A 16,721-nucleotide genomic window follows, 5' to 3' on the forward strand; every position below is an offset into this window, starting at 1 on the left:
GATTTATTGGACCCTTTCAATCCCATGAGCTAGCAACGATCATCACTTTCCCCGTGTGACGGGCAAGCTGTTAAGGCTCAGAGAGGTCAGCTACCTTTCCCCGGGCCCCACCCCCTCCCTCCCCCCCCCCCCCCCCCCGCCCGCCGCCAACAGTATTTGCAGTATATATGTGGAAAATCCCCTTTTATTCTTGGGCCCTGAAATTCCTCCTTCATACAGTCTTGACTTTACACAGAATTAACAACAACAAGAAAAATCAGTGTAATACCCCAGTTGTAGTATAAAGGGAAATGGAAGGAAGATGCTGCTGGCTCCCACTCAGAATGAGTAAGTGCAGATTTGAGAGAAGTGAGCTCAGAAAGGTTTCGGTACCGGAAATATATGAAAGTGACTTAAAAAAAAAAAATAAAGGCAAGTGTTTGGATTGGTTCTGGCAGGGTTTTTTTTTTAATGGCTGGGTCATTTGAAAATTGTGTGGGGAGGATGACTTTCGTGGCGTGGGCCTGTTTCCCCGGCTGAGTGGCCGTCGAAGGACCGCCGTGATCGCTCCTGTTTCTGGCATGTTCCAAGACCCCCTCTGCCCTCACTGCAAGAAAACGGTGACAGTAACAGCAGTCAGATGACCACTTTGTTGCAGGCCCTTTGTGCAGTCAGGGTAATGCTGGCTCACCATAATGTGCTGGGGGAGTGGGACCCCCGCCGCGGAGACCCTCTCCGCTTTCCTACCCATAGTAATGAAGCCAATGACGGCAGACCGGGCCCCCATCTGCCTTGGATGTGTGCCGTAGCCTCCCCCTGCGCCTGAATCCACTCTTGTCCCCCGGATCTGTCCTCCATGCTGCAGGCAGAGGGACCCTGTCTGAAGGAGGAGACTCTTCCGTGTCCGGCTCTGCAGGCCCTGCCTCCTCCTTGGAGGATAAAGCCAGAGGCCCCCGGGGCCTGGGCGGCGCCTGCTGCATTCACCCCTCTCCACACCCCGGCCTTTGCACTTGCTGCCCCCTGCCTGGCACGCTCCGTTGCTGCCATTGGGCTCAGATGTCATCCTCGGGAGGGCTCCCCACTTGCTGTCTGTAGTGAGTGTGAAGCCCCTCGGGGGCTTTATTCCCCCAGGTTTTGGTGGCCTTCCCACATCAGAGGTCACTTCCCAGGTAGCAGGTGCTGTGTCCGTCTTGTCCGCTGCTGGGCCCCCGGTGTCTGGAACGGGGCCAGGTCTCCATGGGCCTGATGTGGGGGGAAGGGGAGGACGGGTGCTGGACATGGGGCCCTTGTCCCTCAGTGGCTTCCAGCCTGTCTGGAACCGGCCAGACCGGTGCCTTCTCCTTCCTGCCCGGGGAGAGAGGCTCTGAGGGGGTCAGGGTGCAGATGGGGTCAGCGGGGTGATGTTGGCCCCAGGGTTCATTTGGCAATGCTGAAGATACTTCCGGTTGTCCCACGGCGGGGCGGTGGGGGGGGGCGGGGGGTGCTTCAGGGGCCAGGGATGCTGTACACATCCTACAGGGCACGGAGCAGCCCCCACAGGGAACAGTGATCCGGCCCAAAGTGCCGGAACCTGGCGTCGGGCCTCAGGAGCTCAGCATCCAGGCTGTGCTCTGGGCGGGGGAGGGCCGGGCAGACCTAGGTCCCCTTTCCGTGCTGGATCCACATTACCGTGGCCCAGAGTGTGCCCCCGAGCAGGGTGACTGGGCATCCCAGAGTTGCTCGTCGTTTCTGTTCCCAGCGCCGGGCGGCCGTCAGCTTACATCGGTGACGTGTCCCCACACCTGCGGGGTTCCCACAGCCTGGCTGCTGTAGCTTCTCCCCGCCGCCCCCCTGGGGCTGAGAGCCAGTTGGAGGCACTGGGAACGCAGTTGCTGCGGTGGGAGCTCCCCCTGAAAGCATCCCTCCCAGTGCCCTTCTTTACCGATGGCGAGGCTGAGGCCCAGCGCCCGTGAGGAATTGGCCCCGGGTTACACAGCACAGCAGGGCCTGGACCAGGGAGGCCCGAGGCCCCCGAGGGAGGGGACAGCAGCCCTGGGGCTCCCACCGTCCCCTCCCTCTGGCTAGCGGGCTCCTCCCACTGACCAGATTCCATATCCCCTACTGTCATTTCGCTTACTTATTTTATAATTTGATGGATTTTTTTTTTAAGATTTTATTTATTTATTTGAGACAGAGAGAATGAGAGAGACAGAGAGCACATGAGAGGGGGGAGGGTCAGAGGGAGAAGCAGACTCCCTGCCGAGCAGGGAGCCGGATGCGGGACTCGATCCCGGGACTCCAGGATCATGACCTAAGCCGAAGGCAGTCGCTTAACCAACTGAGCCACCCAGGCGCCCTATAATTTGATGGATTTTTAAATCTTTTATGTCTATGTGTGTGTATGTATGTACCTTGTCATGTTGCGTTTCTGTATTATTTATAACACTTATTTTTCTTATTTTAAAACCATATTATTGATTTAGTCATACGATGAATACTAGTCAGTCAGAAACAGGAATGAAGCACTGGTACATTTATAATGCGGACAAACCTTGCAAACACGATGTGGAGTGAGAGGATCCAGACACAGAAGGCCACACGGTGTGTGACTCTGTTGATAAGAAATGTCCCGAACAAGCAAACTTGTAGAGGCGGGGTGCAGATGAGTGGTTGCTGAAGTGGGGGGCTGGGGGCATGGTGGAGGGGGGTGACTGCCTGTGGGCAGGGGGCTCCCTTCCCTCTCAGGTCCAGGAGATGTTCTGGAATTAGGTGGGGGTTGTGGTTGCACAACGCTGAATGTCATCGGTGCCGCTGAGTTGTTCACTTTATTTATTTTTAAAGATTTTATTTATTTATTTGAGAGAGGGAGATAATGAGCGGGGGGGGGGGGGGGGGGGCAGAGGGAGAAGCAGGCTCGCCGCTGAGCAGGGAGCCTGATATGGGGCTCGATCCCAGGAGCTTGGGATCATGACCTGAGCCGAAGGCAGACTCTTCACCGACTGAGCCCCCCAGGCGCCCCTGAGTTGTTCACTTTATAATGGTTAATTTTATGTTACGTGAATTTCACCACATTAGAAAACCAGTCTGGGAACTGAAACAGACATGTATTTGTTGAGCTCTTACTGTATGCTAGGCACCATGTGCATTTGCTTACGGAGTCTCTAAGTCAGCCCCAGGAGGTGAGAGTTTCTACCTCACAGGCCAGGGGCAGGCGCAGAGATGTTAAGCAGCCTGCCCAGGATGACACAGCCAGAAAGCAGTGGAGCCTGGGGCTGGGTCTGACGTCCCCACGTCTGGGGCCTGTCTCGGCTGAGCCCAGCCAGGAAAGTGGTAGAGGTCTGTGCGGGGGTCGGGCTAGCCTGCCTGCCTGCCCTCCCTCCAGCTGTGAACACCCCTGAGGGGCAGTGCTTTGCTGGGGCTGAGGGGCCCTGGGGAGCCCTGGGTTGGGGTGCACGTGGGTGGGATCCAGCAGCTCCGGGGCCGGTGTGCACCTTCTTGGGCCCTGAGAGGGACCCCAGGCACAGTGGCTGTTCTTTGTCCCCACCCCCACCGCGGCTACAGAAGCAGGAACTTTCCAGCACAGCGTTGGGTGCTGTGATTCAGCGTGGCTCACTCTGGGGAGCACGGGGGGGCCCCCCTGGGCTGTTTTCAGTTTCCGCTGAGTTTCTCGGTCTGACTCAGTGTTGCCCCTGGCCCCAATGACCTGGGCTTCTGAACACCTGCTGAGCTGAGCTCCTGCTCATGGGAGCCGTCAGAAAGAACCAAGTTTGAGGCCGTCCCTCGCTGGCTTCCTTGGGCCTCGGTTTTCCCATCTGTGTAGTGGGGGCATGGAAGGAGGTGTTTATTGATGTTTCTCACATCGATCAGTGGATGTGAGGGGCCGCACAGGTCTGGGTATGTGTGGAGGGATTTGGTGCAGAAACAAGAGGTTAAAAGCCAGTAGAGGCTCTCGGGGGAGGCCCGCGCCCTGTACCCACCTCACCCATCCTCTCCATGGCAGACCTGGGTGGAGGGTGTGTGTGTCAGGGCCCTTCTGTTCTCCAGGACGACCAGCTGCCAAGCCCAGTGGGTGAATTAGTGGTGGCCCCTGAGCCTGCATCTCCCACCGGGTCCTGCTGTAGAGGCTGGGACGGAATCCTGTGCTCTGTGTCTTCTCATCCCGGCCGGGCTCCGGCGCTGAGGGTGGGTGTCCGAGGTGCTGGAGGAGTTGACTGACGTCTGAGTAGGATTGGGGGCTGAGCTCCGGTCCCTGGGGAGGCCCAATGGCAAGCTTGCCCTGAGTCCCTGACCTGAGCTTGAACGGTGTGACCTGCTGGCCTACAGAGTAGTCCTGGCCTCATCCCTGCTTTATAGATGGGGAAACTGAGGTTTGCAGAAGCAAGGTGACTTCCTCAGGCTTTTCAGAATGGCAGGGCTGGAGTCTGAGCCTCAGCCAGCCTGTTTTTCGCTGCTCTGGTTATTATTGTTTTGTAGCTGAGGAAACAGCCTCAGAGAAGTTGAGCCACGAGCATGGAGTCGTCCAGCTAGAACCTGGGGTGAATCCAGGTGTCAGGCCAGGCCCCGGGCTTCAGGGACTCTGGGTATGGGCTCCCTTGCTGGGCCTTATTGTCCTGTCTGTGCAGTGAACACTGCCTCAAGGATTGTGTGGTTCCTCCTGGTGCACAGGTCACGGAGGCTGGGGCCAGGACTGTTGTCCAGCACGCAGGCCAGTGGGGAGCATGCAGAGGGAGGCCTGGAGAGGGTGTGGGACGGCGGGACTGAGGACAGAGGGAGGAAGAGTGCAAGGACCCTGATCGTTCTCAGGACCACGTCAGCGGGAACCGTCCTGCCTGCCCTGGGTTGCTGGATTCCCTGGAATATCCCCTGGGCCCCGGGTGACAAATCTCTTTCACCGTCTCTTGACCTGGACAATTAATTGCTGTGGCGATCGATGGCTCTATGACACCCCTGCTCTCCCAGGCAGCCCCCAGCCCCTCCCTGCAGCCACTAATGGCCCAGACCCCGCTCCAGGGTGGGGGGAACCTGGGGCCAGAGGCAGGGAAGGCTCTGCAGCGGTTTTTCTTCCAGCTGACCATCAGGATCCAGTGGCAGACAGCCTCTCTGGGGGGAACCCAGCTGCTAACATCTTGGGGTGCTTGCTTTGTGCTCTCGAAGGGGCAGAGACTGCATTATCTTTACAACGAGGGGGTCACTGAAGGGCATCCAGAGGCTTCTGGAAGTTTCCACCCCATGCAGAGAGCCTGCTCTCTTGTCTCCTGCCCCACAGGGGGCTTCTGGGCTGGGGTATCCAGCAGAGGTAATGTTATGTGGTTATAGTGGATGCCTGCATGCAAATCTCAGCTGTGGGAAGCCTGGGGGAGCTTTCTTGCCTCGCTGCCTCATTGCCCCCATCTGTAAAATGGGGAGGGCCATAGGGTGGTTGTAAGGATTAACCAGTACTAGGCACAGAGGGCTGAGCAGTGTGCCTGGCACCGTGAAGCCCTCAGAAGGGGAGCTCCAGGTCCCTGTGGGCTGTCAGTGCTGCTGGTGGACAGACAGATGGATGGACAGATGGCTTCTCCACACTGGCGCCTCCACAGGCCTGGAGGAAAGCCCCTGGCCCTCCCGGTCTGGTCTGCGCCGCCTGCCCTGCCTTGGCCTGTGCTTGGCCGGGAGCCAGGCTGCCAAAGCCACATGCCTGGGCCCCCGCCTGCCCCCTCTTCCCTCCAGAAACAGTCGATATTCCGGCTCCTTCCTGGCGTCTGATTTCTCCATTCGGTTGCTGTCCCCAAAGATGGCCCCACACCCTGAGTGAGGAGATGGGCAGGAGGTTTCAGAGAAGCGTGTTTGGGGCCAAATTGGGGGTGTCGAGGGTACAGGATGGGGTGGCTGAGCATATGCCCAGGTTCCAATCTCCCCCTCTCCCCCCGCCCCTCGAAGGCTGTGCAATCTCGTGGGGCTGCCGAACCTCTCTGGGCCTCGGTTTCTCCATCTTGGAAATGAGGTCAGGATCATGCCCCCCCTTGCCGGGCTGTGAAGATGGCCCAGAGCCTGGCAGCAGGTGTCTGCTGAGGGGGTGTTGCCGTGAGGGCGACCAGTGTGGTGGTTTGCCTGACGCTGGTGCGGGCCTCTCTTGAGAGCCCAGACAGATGGACTTGGGGGCCGGGGGTGTGCAGGGCCACATCAGGGCTGCTCCTCCCTTCTCTCCCTGACCGTGTGCCCCTCTTGCATGGACCTTGGGGCCCCTTGAATGGGGCTGTGTCCCCTACCATTGGATGGGCTCTGTCCCCCTTTGGACGGAGCCATGCGTCCCCCTCTGTGGGGCCCCCACCGCTCCTCCTCTTTGTCCTACCCAAGGCCCTGTCCACGTCCACCCACACCCCCTGGCCTGGCTGTGGCCGCCAGCGTCCTGGCGGGAGGGCCCCGTCTGGCGCGCGTGTGCCCCTGCCTCCTGTCGCTTGCAGTGTTTGCTGGCTGCCGCAGGCCGCTGGGGAATCAGAGACCTGGACAACTCGCGGTGATTGCCTCTCTGCAGCTCCTAGAAGAGCCGCCGCGGGCCGGCACGCCCCAGCTGTCACTTGAGAAGGAAAATGAAATGTCCCAGTGGCTTCTAAATGGAAGGGCCGCAGAGCCTGCCTCCCACTCCGGCCGTCTGGGCTGCTGGCCACCACAGCGGTGGGGACGGCCCACCCCGGGCCCCTGTTCACCTGATGCGACGAGATGTGCCAGGTGGCCCGGGTGGCTCCCCTAGGTCTTCCTCTGTGCCTCCTCCCACCCCAGAAGGCCTCAGGGCCCTGGCCTGGTGCCTGAAGCCCCCAGATCCAACCTGCGGGGACCGCTTCTGGAGGTCATGCTTGCCCCGTGGGGGCCAGCGCCCGCCTCGTTGATGGCCTCTGCAGAGCTGTCCGGCACGGCTCCCACTGCTGGCTGTTGGGGACCATATGGAGGCTCGCATGGGCACCCCTTCCCTTTCCTCGGAGGGCCAGGCCCCACGGTGGTCCCCGGGCTCTGGGCGATTCTGTAGAACTTGCCCCGTGCTTGCTGAGGGGCTTGGAGATGGGAAGGCGGGGGCTGCAGGCGGAGCATCTCCCCCCGAGCGCTGGCCCTGAGGGTCCCGCCTGGTCCCAGCCCTGCCTGCAGCTGCCCTGGGCAGGCGGCGATGCCTGGGGGCCGGGATGCTGCCGGTGCGTCGTCGCCCCTGCTCCTTGTAGGGTCCCAGTCTGTGTGTCTGTCCTGACCGTGGGGACCACGGGGGAAGTGGCAGCCGGCCGTGAGGTCCCCTCTTGGAGTCTCAGTCTGTCCATCGGGGAGCCGGGCAGCAGCAGCTCTAGAGAGAGGCTGCAGGAAGGATTAAGTTGGATCCGTGCTGCCTGGCCCAGAGTCTGAGCGAACACAGGGACGGGTTGCCCCTGACCGTGACATCCCTGATGCTCAGCCCCGGTGCAGGGGTTAAGACTGCCGGGGCTCCCATCCTGACTTCTCCACTCTCCGACTCAACCTCCCTGGGTCTCTGTTTTCTCATCAGTAAAGAACCCGCTGGAAGGGTTGTTGGGAGTTTAGTAAGTAAAGGCTCGGCCTGGGGCTGCCACTGAGTAGCTGAGCGTTAGTTATGAGCACTGTTATTATTAGCTGTTGGTTTTGTGGCTGCTGTCAGGTTGAATGTTGCAGGAGTGAGGGCTGCCTGGAGGAAGAGGGCTTGTACGCATGGTGGGATTCTGGTGGGTGTGGAAGGTGCATGGTGGGGGGTGGGGTTTGTGTGTCGGGGGAGGGGATTGGTGGAAGACAGAAGGCAGACCCAGGGCCCCACTGTGTGCGTAGCCCCGTGATGCACCCACTGTGTGCTGGCCGCTGGGTTGGGTCTGTTGTGAGCTGGTTGGGCCCACTATGTGCCAGGCCCTCTCTCAGCCCTACCATCAGCTGCACCCCATGGTGTTGACTCAACTGTGTGTGCGCCCCTCCTGTGTACCCAGCTTCTTCTGCTCTGAGCCTCGCCTTGCTGGTCCCATTCTGCATCTGGCTTTGGGTAGAGACTTGTGGCCTCAGGGAGGGATGGATCAGCTCCGTTCCTGGGGGACTCAGGGTCTTCTGGGGGTGGCCAGACAGAGCCTTTGGGCGGAGTGGCAGCAAGGGCCAGAACATGCCTGGACTGTCCAGAAAGGCTTACTCGTTGGGGGCAGGGGGAGGGGAGATGGCATGACAGAGCTGGGCTTTGAGGAATGTGTAGGAGATCTCTGGAGAGACCACTTGCTATCATCTGTACCAGGATAAGCTGCGGGCACAGGGGCACAGACCTGTCCACTGTGGGCCTCAGTCTGCCTCACTGTGAAATGAGCACATTAGGGAGAAATTTGCTGGCGTCCTAGGAGAGTCAAGGAAGCGTCCAGTTCTAGCCCTTGTTCCATAAGTTTCCAGCTGAGACCCTTGGGACAGGGGTCCCGTCTCCCTTTCCCTGTTTCTCTTGGAGGACTGCTCTGAGTCCCCAAGCAGGGGGACACGGTGAAAGTGCTTGCTGTGACGGTAAGTCTTTTGACCACTGATGCTATGCTGTGGGCTGTTCTGTGTTGGCTTATTCAGCGGGCACCGCACCGTACAGGGGGGTGGGGACACTGTGCCCACCCCTCGGGTTACAGATGGGGCACAGGGAGACGAGTGGCTTGAGCAGGACTGGAACCCGGGCTGCCTCCGGCCCCACCTCGCCCATTGTCTGTGGGCACCGTGGGTGCTCTGTCAACACCTGTTCTCTCTCCTGCACCTCGAAAATGTGCCTTCCGGGGCCCTGACCACGGTGCTGCCCCTGCAGGGCAGGCCGGGAGGAGGCTGGGTTGGGAGAGAGGATTTGTTCCGTGTGTTCACGGGTGGGTGCTTGTAGCCTCCTGCTTCGGAAGCAGGTGGGGGTAAAGGCCTGGCGTCACACCACGGCCTCGAGGGGCCAGCAGGGTTGGGGGCTTGCCCCTGGGTGGCCACGGTGGGGCCTGGTGGGAAAAGCCCGGAGGTGTTGGAGTCCAGCCAGCGATGCTTACCTGGCCCAGAGGCTGAGCCCTTAGGCTCTGACTTTAAGAGAGACTCCAGTGCAGGAGGAGGCCCGAGACTGGGCCTGGGCAGGAGGTCGCTACCTCCAAGAAGCCCTCGGGGATTGACCTAGACCTGTCCTCACCAGCCCTGCCTCACACTGTTCCTACTCAGTTTTGTGTTAGATCACATTGTGCCGCTCCAGCCCTGTGGCCTTGCCCTGGGGATAAAACCCAGGAGCCCTCTCCCTCCGGCTTTCCACCTCCTGGCCCTTCTGACTGCTTCCAGTTTGGCTGGTTCCCACTTCTAGGCCTTTGCATTTGCTGTGCCCTCCTCCTGGAGTGCCCTTCCTGCTTATCTCTGCAGGGCCAGCTGCTCCTAGACCTACAGCCCGGTCTCCGGTGTCACCTCCTGGGGAGACCATCCCTGCCCCGCCCCCCACACCCTTCATTGCAGGTTCTCTCTGGTTTATGCCCGTCACTGCTCTTTGAAGTCACCCTGTTCATTTACTGATGCGCCTGTGGGGGGTGTGGGTGTGGGTGGGCGTGCCCGTGTCCCCTGGAGCCCGGGGCGTTTGTGTTCATGGCTGCATCCCTGTGCAGGGGCTTTGTCAAGCTTGTGACTGGCTGGAGGGTGACGGTGTCCTGGTCGAAGTGAAACAGCCACCTTGGGGTTTGAATTCGGCTGGCTCTGTCCTCTCTGGGCTCTGTGGCCTTGGGCAGATGGACACGTTGGGCCAGCCTCTGTGGCGGGGGTGATCTGGACGGGCTTCCCAGAGGAGGAAAAGGTGGTGCTTGTGCTCCTTCTGGGAGGGCAGAGGAGGAGAGCGAGGGTGCATTTGGCAGAGGCCTGAAGGGGCTTGTTGCGGGGTTGGGGGGACGAATCTCAGCCCACGGGCCTTGGGGTTCACTGGCGTCCTTGAGCTGGAGTTGCAGTGGGTTTGGGAGAAGGAGCCCTCCTCGGATCTGCTTTGCCGGGAAACAAATCTGGTCAGCCCCTGGGAGAAGAGGAGGACAGGAAGGGGCTGGAACTCAGCATCTGTGGCCTGGGCCAGCCCAGGGCGGCCAGGGGAGCGGAGGAGGAAGGGCGCCCAGTCCCCCCACGTGCTCAGTGAGTGAAGCCTTCACGGATGTGAGCGAGCTCGAGGTGCCCTTGAGCAGGGACCAGGGTGAGAGCACGTGAGGGGATGAGGCTGTGAGCCAGTGTGCGCACGGGCGTGAACTAGTGTGTCAGCATGGCTGAGGGGCGTGGAGCATGGCTGGGCCCCCGAGGCTGTTGGGCAGAGGACCCAGGGCACAGGGAGGTCCTGGGGACATGCAGCTCTGTCCAGGGAGGTGCGAGCCCCGTCCATGCTGGGGGAACTCGAGCAACGGCCTCCCCGGCTGCCCTGCCTCGTGTTCTGGCTCCCAAGACCCAAAGGGTGTGATCCTGTGTTCAGATCGCAGCTCTTTCACTTTCTGGTGGTGTGACCTTGGGTGAATTACCTCCACTCTCTGAGCCTCAGCTGCCTGGGCTGGAAAGCAGAGGTCCTGGGGGGTCATGAGGATTACACGAGTGCCCGTGAGAAGCTGTTGGAACACAGACAGGGTGCAGGGGGCTCTGTTTCTCTTCTCCCTCCCCTACCCAGAGCTGACCAGGGCTCCCTGACCCCGGTCCAAGCTGGCCACCCAGCTCCCTCCCTCCCTGCCTGCCTGGTGGGTTCTCCTTGCGGGGTGCTCCGTCCCATCCACTTATCCGGCCTCTGCCCGGGACCCTCCTGGGCTGGTGCCAGAGCCTCCCCTTGGTCCCCGGCTTCCACCCTCCACTGCTCGGCTGCAATGCTCTCTCCAAATCCCAGTGGGCGCCTGTTCCTTCTGGGCATGCAGAACCCTCCTGAGGGTCTCACCGCTCTGGGAGTAAAGCTGCTGCCTGCCGGGCTCTTTGTGACCAGCCGTGTCTCCCTGAGTTCGCACGTGTGGCTCTAAGTTCCTTGCTACCTCAGGCCTTAGTCCTCTGTTCTCTGCTCCCACCCGCCCCCCTACCCCTGTGTCCTCTCCTGGGAAGCCCGGGTGAATTCTCTAGGCTGGGAACTGCTCTCTGGACTTGCGTGTTGCTCAGTCATTGCTGGGAGATGGCCCGTATCCCCCCCCTGGGCCGTGTCACCCTGGGGCGGGCCGGGCTGGTCCTGACCCCCTGCTGCCGGGTGCTGTGTGTCTGGGGATTGCAGAGGAACTGGCTGGGGCTGGGAGAAGCTGCACAGAAGATGGGGTCTGAGCCCCCAGCTGTGGCCTGGGGAGAGCGCCCACTGGGCCTGACCCTGCCCGAGCCCTTTACGGGGCTTTTGGGAACCCAGTTCTGTATGGCTATGGGGACGTGCCTGGGCCCTCCGTGTTCCCAGCCTTCCCGCGGGGGGCCTGTCTCTGGAGCCTCTGTAGATGGCAGGACCAAAGGCCAAGCCTGGGGGCATCGTAATGAAAAAAACCTCAACAACAAAAAAGAAGGGGATGAAAAGATAGGGTGGGGTTGTCCCCCTTGAGCCACCCTCAGCTGCCCCTTTTAGGGCTCTTTGGGATCTGAAGCTCCTGGAGCTTCGCCACCAGCCCGTGGGTAGGGGTAATGGTAGCGCCCGGCGGTAACTGAGCACTTGTGGTGTGCAAGCATTTTACATCCACTCTGAGGCCCTTGCATTTACCACCGTCCCCACTTCAGAGATGGGGATACTGAGGCTCGGGAGGCGAAGCGACTCATCCAAGGGTGCACAGCTAGGAAGGGCAGAGTCCCTGTTTGAACCCAGGGAGCCTGGCTGCGGAGCCCGAGCCCTGCATGGAGCTGTCCCCAGCGCTGTGAGAGCGGGCGTCCCCGCTTGCACGGGTGGAGAAGGGGGTCCTGGAAGGCCCACTGGATATTGAGATGTCGGCGTATGAGCCTGCCATGGAGACATCGTGGGGAGTGGGCCCATTTTCTGGATGGGAAGTCTGAGCTCAGAGCTTGCTGGGGGCTTGCCCAAGGTCACAGCTGTTAGGGGGACCAGAGCCAGCTTTCTGGACTCTCTGCCCAGTGCTCTGCCCACTGTACTATTTCTTTACATTTTTTTTTTGTGTGTGTAAAAGCTAACACAATAACACAAAAACACATGGGTGCAGATGAATGAATAATTATAAAGTGGACACACCATGTCGCCCCCCGCCTTGGCCCCCGGGGTGATCAGCATCCTGGCTTTTTGTAGGAATCTCCTTTCTGTTCTGGGGTGACCACCTCTGTGGGCTTCTCTACACGTGAGAGTTGAGTTTTGCCTTTCCCAGAATCGTGTGCATGGAATGAGGGCGCGTGGAGCCCCGTGCAGCCCTTTGAGCCTGGTGTCGGTGCTCGGCACAAGAGCCCAAGGTCCCTGCCCCTGATTGTGTGCACCCCTACTTTGTTACTGGGGATGAGCGGTATTCTGGGGTGCACCTGTTGGTGGACGGCTGGATTGTTCTCAGTTTTTTTGTGAGCTGTGGATTCATTTCTCTTGCGGAATGGCCCAGGGGTGGGATTGCTGGATGCCGTGGTCACGAGACACTTGGTGTCTGTCTGTCTTTAATCTTAGCCTCCCAGGTGGGTGTGCGGTGGCCCCTGATGGCTGTAACTTGCGCTTTCCCTATGATGAGTGAAATCGAGCACTTTTTCATGTTCTCACGGGCCATTTGTATATTGACTTTTGTGAAGTGCCGTCAAGTCTTTGGTCCGTTTTTCTGTTGGGTTGACTGGCTCTCTCCTATTTCTTTGCGGGTGTCCTTTATATATTCCGGACACGAGTTTCCACCTGACTGTTTCTGACTTGAATGGTGATGCGGAAATTCTTGAGTGACAATAGCAGGTGCGCTCCTTCAGGGGTCCCTCGCGTGTTCACAGGGCCCTCTGGGAAATTCATGGGGGGGTTCACAGTGACACCGTGATCTGGGCCCCCAGCTCCTTGGTGGCCCTGCTGATTGTAACCACACAGCCCAGGTTGGAGTCCCAGCTCTGTGACTTCCTGGCGGGGGTCTGACGGGGGTGGGGGGCAGGAGACTTTGATCCTCTGAGCCTCAGTGTCCCTCTCTGTCACTTGTGGTAGAGTGCCCGCCTCGCCAGGCTGTGGCGGGGAAGTGCTTGGCCTAACGCATCCAGCGCCCCAGGCACAGACCAGTGGGCCGCGCCATCCCTACCCACACATTGACGTGGCCATGCCATACTTAGCTCATGTGTGGAGGCTGCTGACTTTTTACTAACGAGACTCGTATTTTCCTCCTGCAGGACTCCCGGGCTCTTTGAGGACTCGGCGTTGCTGGAGGCCGTTTCTGGTAGGTTCATGGCTGTCCCCACTCTCTGTCTCCAGCAGATTCAGCTTGCTGGGACCTTCTCATGGGCGGGGGCGGGAATTTCTGGGGAAACCAGACTCCTCCTGCTGGATGGGGTTGGGGGCCCAGTGTGACCTGGTGTGGTGGGATCTGGTGCCCCAGAGTTGCTTGGGGGACTTGGGGGCCCCTGGGGATGGGATATGATGCCCGAGAGAAGGGGCGGTCCTTGACAGTGTGGGTGTGGGATGGTGGGGCTCATGGGCACGTTGCTTCTGTGGTGTGAAGGTGGCCGCAGGCATGGGGAGGAAGAGGCCTGTGGAAAGGCCCACGTGTTGGGATGGCGGGTGCTGGAGGATGTCCTCAGGCTGGACCCCTGTGTGCCGCCGTGGCCGTGGTACCAGTGGGAGACAGCAGACCCATGTTCCAAACCTGGCAGTGCCGCGCTCGTGCTGGGCGCCCAGGGCAACTCCCTGCACCTCCCTCTGCCTCCACTTCCCGACCTGTAAACTGGGGGCCCCACCAGTGTCCCCTCGTAGTGTGTCAGTGACGACGAAAGGAGCTTAGAACAGAGCCTGGCATGGTCGGAGCAGGTGCTCAACAAGCTGATGTCACAGCTAGTCCTTTCCCTGTGTGGGTCTCACAGCAACACCTCCCCCCCCCCAAACGGGCTGCCATCCTCGTTTTACAAACAAGGAAACTGAGGTACAGGTGGGTTACCTGTCCTGAGTCTCAGCTGGAAACTAAGACCTGGGACTTGAACCCTTTGTTGACCCTCCCAGGGAACCTGGCAGATTCTTCCCCAACATGCGCATTTGGCAGCAAGCAGACTAAGGCCCATATTGGGCAGGTCTGTGCCCACTGCCCGCCCTCCACCTGGTACATTGGACGGCGGGGCCTCTCCCACACCAGGGGGACTGGGGAGGGGTCAAATGGGCACAGGCAGGGTTTGGGATGTCAAGGGAGAGGGAAGGCGGTCCAGGAACGGGTCATGCATGGTGGACAAAAGCTTGGAGCTGGGAATTCGGACATTGGCCTGGCTGGTGCACAGTGTCTTTTGTATTACACTGATTTTTAACTGGGAGAGGCACAGTGCTCCTGAGCCGGGATTCTGGGGCCTGGCTGCCTGCGTGCAGGTCTCTCTTGGCCACTTTTAATCTGCGTGACTCCGGGCAAGGCCCTTTGCCACCCTGTGCCTCAATTTTCCCATCTATAAAATGGGGATGCATCCATATCTCCCTGCCCACCGCCCCCCCGGCCCCCAAGGATTGGTGATGAGTGGATTGTTGCCAAGATTTCTGTGTTTTTGTAGTTTTTTTAAGCAGCTGGGAGACTTGTCGCAGAGGGAGCTGAATCCACGGCCCCTTCTCCCTGTGCCTGGCCCCATCCCGGGAGTCATGGGGCTTGGTTTGGGGAGGACATCCTGCTGACCCAGACCTGGCAAAGACTAAGGCCAGGTCCTGGGAGACCCTGGTGGGCATGACAGGGACACTCCCTTCCCCTCCCCGAGAGTTGGAAGATTTGGAGACCTAGTGGAGGATGCCTCCCAGAGGGGTTGTGGGGAGGGGGTCCTGGGTCACGAGGTGAGCACCCAGCCCCAGCCCATGCCCTGGAGGAAGGAGTGTCAGTCGGGGTGGCCTCCTAGAATTGGCAGCTAGCCTGGCTCCGTGGCTCCGTGGCTCCGTGGCACTGAGCACGGGTCCGCCTGCTGAGGCTCCAGAGATGGGGCATGGGCTTCTGTAAGCATGTGGTGCTTAGCAGGTGGTAAGTGCTTGTTCACTGTTCCCTTGTCTTTCTTTAACTCTTACTGACAGAGGTGTTCTTTTGGGAGGTGAGGAGGGAGCGTCAGCCGGGCCTGGTCCCTAAGGAGGGTCTGAGGGAGGCTGAGCGGCCGGCAGAGCGCCCAGCCTGACTGGCAGCTTCCATGGCAGGGCTGAGATCAGGCACTCTGGGCTCCCAAGCACCTCTCAGCTTTGTCCCCCCCCAAGTCAGAGCCATACTGGGTGTAGGTGGGGACCTGGGAGGGACAGCTGGGGTCCCCTGTGCAGCCCCATTCTGCATAGGGGTAAACTGAGGCTGAGAGGCAGTTAGGGGGAGCTTCAGTCCTTGTTCCTGATACCCAGCCCTAGGCTGATGTCCTGGCTTCCCTGGTGGTTCTGCAGCAGGTGGGCCTCCCGCAGACCTGGGCGCGAATCCACTTCTGTGCCTCGGTTTCCTCAACTGTAAAATGGGTGTCCTACAGGGTCATTGAGGGCATTGCTGGGCTCATAGCAGGGCTCAGCATGTTCTGACTCAGACCTGGCTGCTAGCAAGAGGTTTTTTTCCTTTTCAGAATATATTCATTCACAGAACAATTATTCCTAAAGCACCTACTGTGTGTCAGGTGCTGTTCCAGGTGGTGGAGAAGGAGTTGTGAATAGGGTCGACCAGCATCCGGTCCTCCCTGGGTGAGGCAGATAGTAAGCAAGTCACATCCGCACAGTGTGTCCTGTGGGCATGGGCATGACGAACCAGCGGAGGAAGGGGTTTGGGAAGTGTATGGGTGGGCTGGGGGTTGCAGTTGCAAATTGAGGGGGAGAGTCAGGGTGGTCCCACTTGAGAAGGTGATGTTTGAGCAAAGACCTGCAGGAGGGGAGGAAGGGAGCATGCAGGTCTCTGGAGGAAGGGTGTCCCAGGCAGAGGGAACAGCTCATTCGAAGGCTCCGAGGCTGTGTGGAATGGGCCTCTTGGTTTTCAGGAGACCGTGTGAGATATGGGTGGGGTTTCCTTGGGGCAGGCCTCTCTCTTTGCCCCCTGCCCCCTCCCCTCCAGGAAGCAGGAGGGATAAACAGGCTTGTAGGGTGCCTGCTGCCTGAGCCGGGCCCTGCACCCCATGCGGTAGGTCTCATCTTGGAGGTGGGGAGGTGTGGGCGACCCTGGTGGTTGTCGCCCCACGGTGATGAGCCCAGCCAGGTTTGGGTGCCTCTGAAGTTGAAGGAAGGCAGCCTTGCCCCGGCGGGGGGGGGGGGTTCCCTTCCTCCTCCTCCTCTGCCTCTTAGTCCTCCATCAATCTGCCTTACTGGCCTAATGGGGAGCCTTCCTCCCATGGCTGAGTTATCTGCTTGTCATGCCGTGGCCCACCCGAGGACGATAAAAGGGCTTTTTGTCTGCAAGCACTTAGCTTCCTCCTCTGGGGCGATCCATCACCTCTGAGGAAGGAGGGAGGTAGACAGATGGGGGAGGGGGCAGAGGGGGTCCCAGGAGCCCCCCTGGCAGGGCCCAAGTGGCTCCTCAGCCCAGAGACAAGGCCTGTCTGGGGACAGGCAGGGGCAGCGGGGAGGGGGGCATGGGGGGGCGTGGAGAGAGGCGCTGTCTGGACCCTTTGCCCCGCAGCTCCCGTTGGCAGCTCGAGGGCCTTTCTGAGCCCCTCACCTGAGGTGGTCTGGTGGGGCCAGAGCCGGGGCCGGGGGAGCAGCCATTTCTGAAATAAGAGGTAGCAGGGGA

General features: G+C 60.1%; 1 protein-coding gene across 8 annotated transcripts in view; it reads left to right on the forward strand.

Moving 5' to 3' along the window:
* Positions 1-16,721, forward strand: part of NCOR2 (nuclear receptor corepressor 2) — a 212,453-nt gene that overhangs the window by 16,661 nt on the left and 179,071 nt on the right. For all 8 annotated transcript variants that reach the window (XM_035016825.1, XM_035016826.1, XM_035016829.1 and 5 more), the window contains exon 2: positions 13,198-13,244. The gene's annotated coding sequence lies outside the window, so the exon portion shown is untranslated. The remainder of the gene's footprint in view (positions 1-13,197; positions 13,245-16,721) is intronic.

Source organism: Mirounga leonina, unplaced genomic scaffold (genome assembly GCF_011800145.1).
Source record: "Mirounga leonina isolate KUSES-001 unplaced genomic scaffold, KU_Mleo_1.0 Mir_171, whole genome shotgun sequence".
NCBI lineage: Eukaryota > Metazoa > Chordata > Mammalia > Carnivora > Phocidae > Mirounga > Mirounga leonina.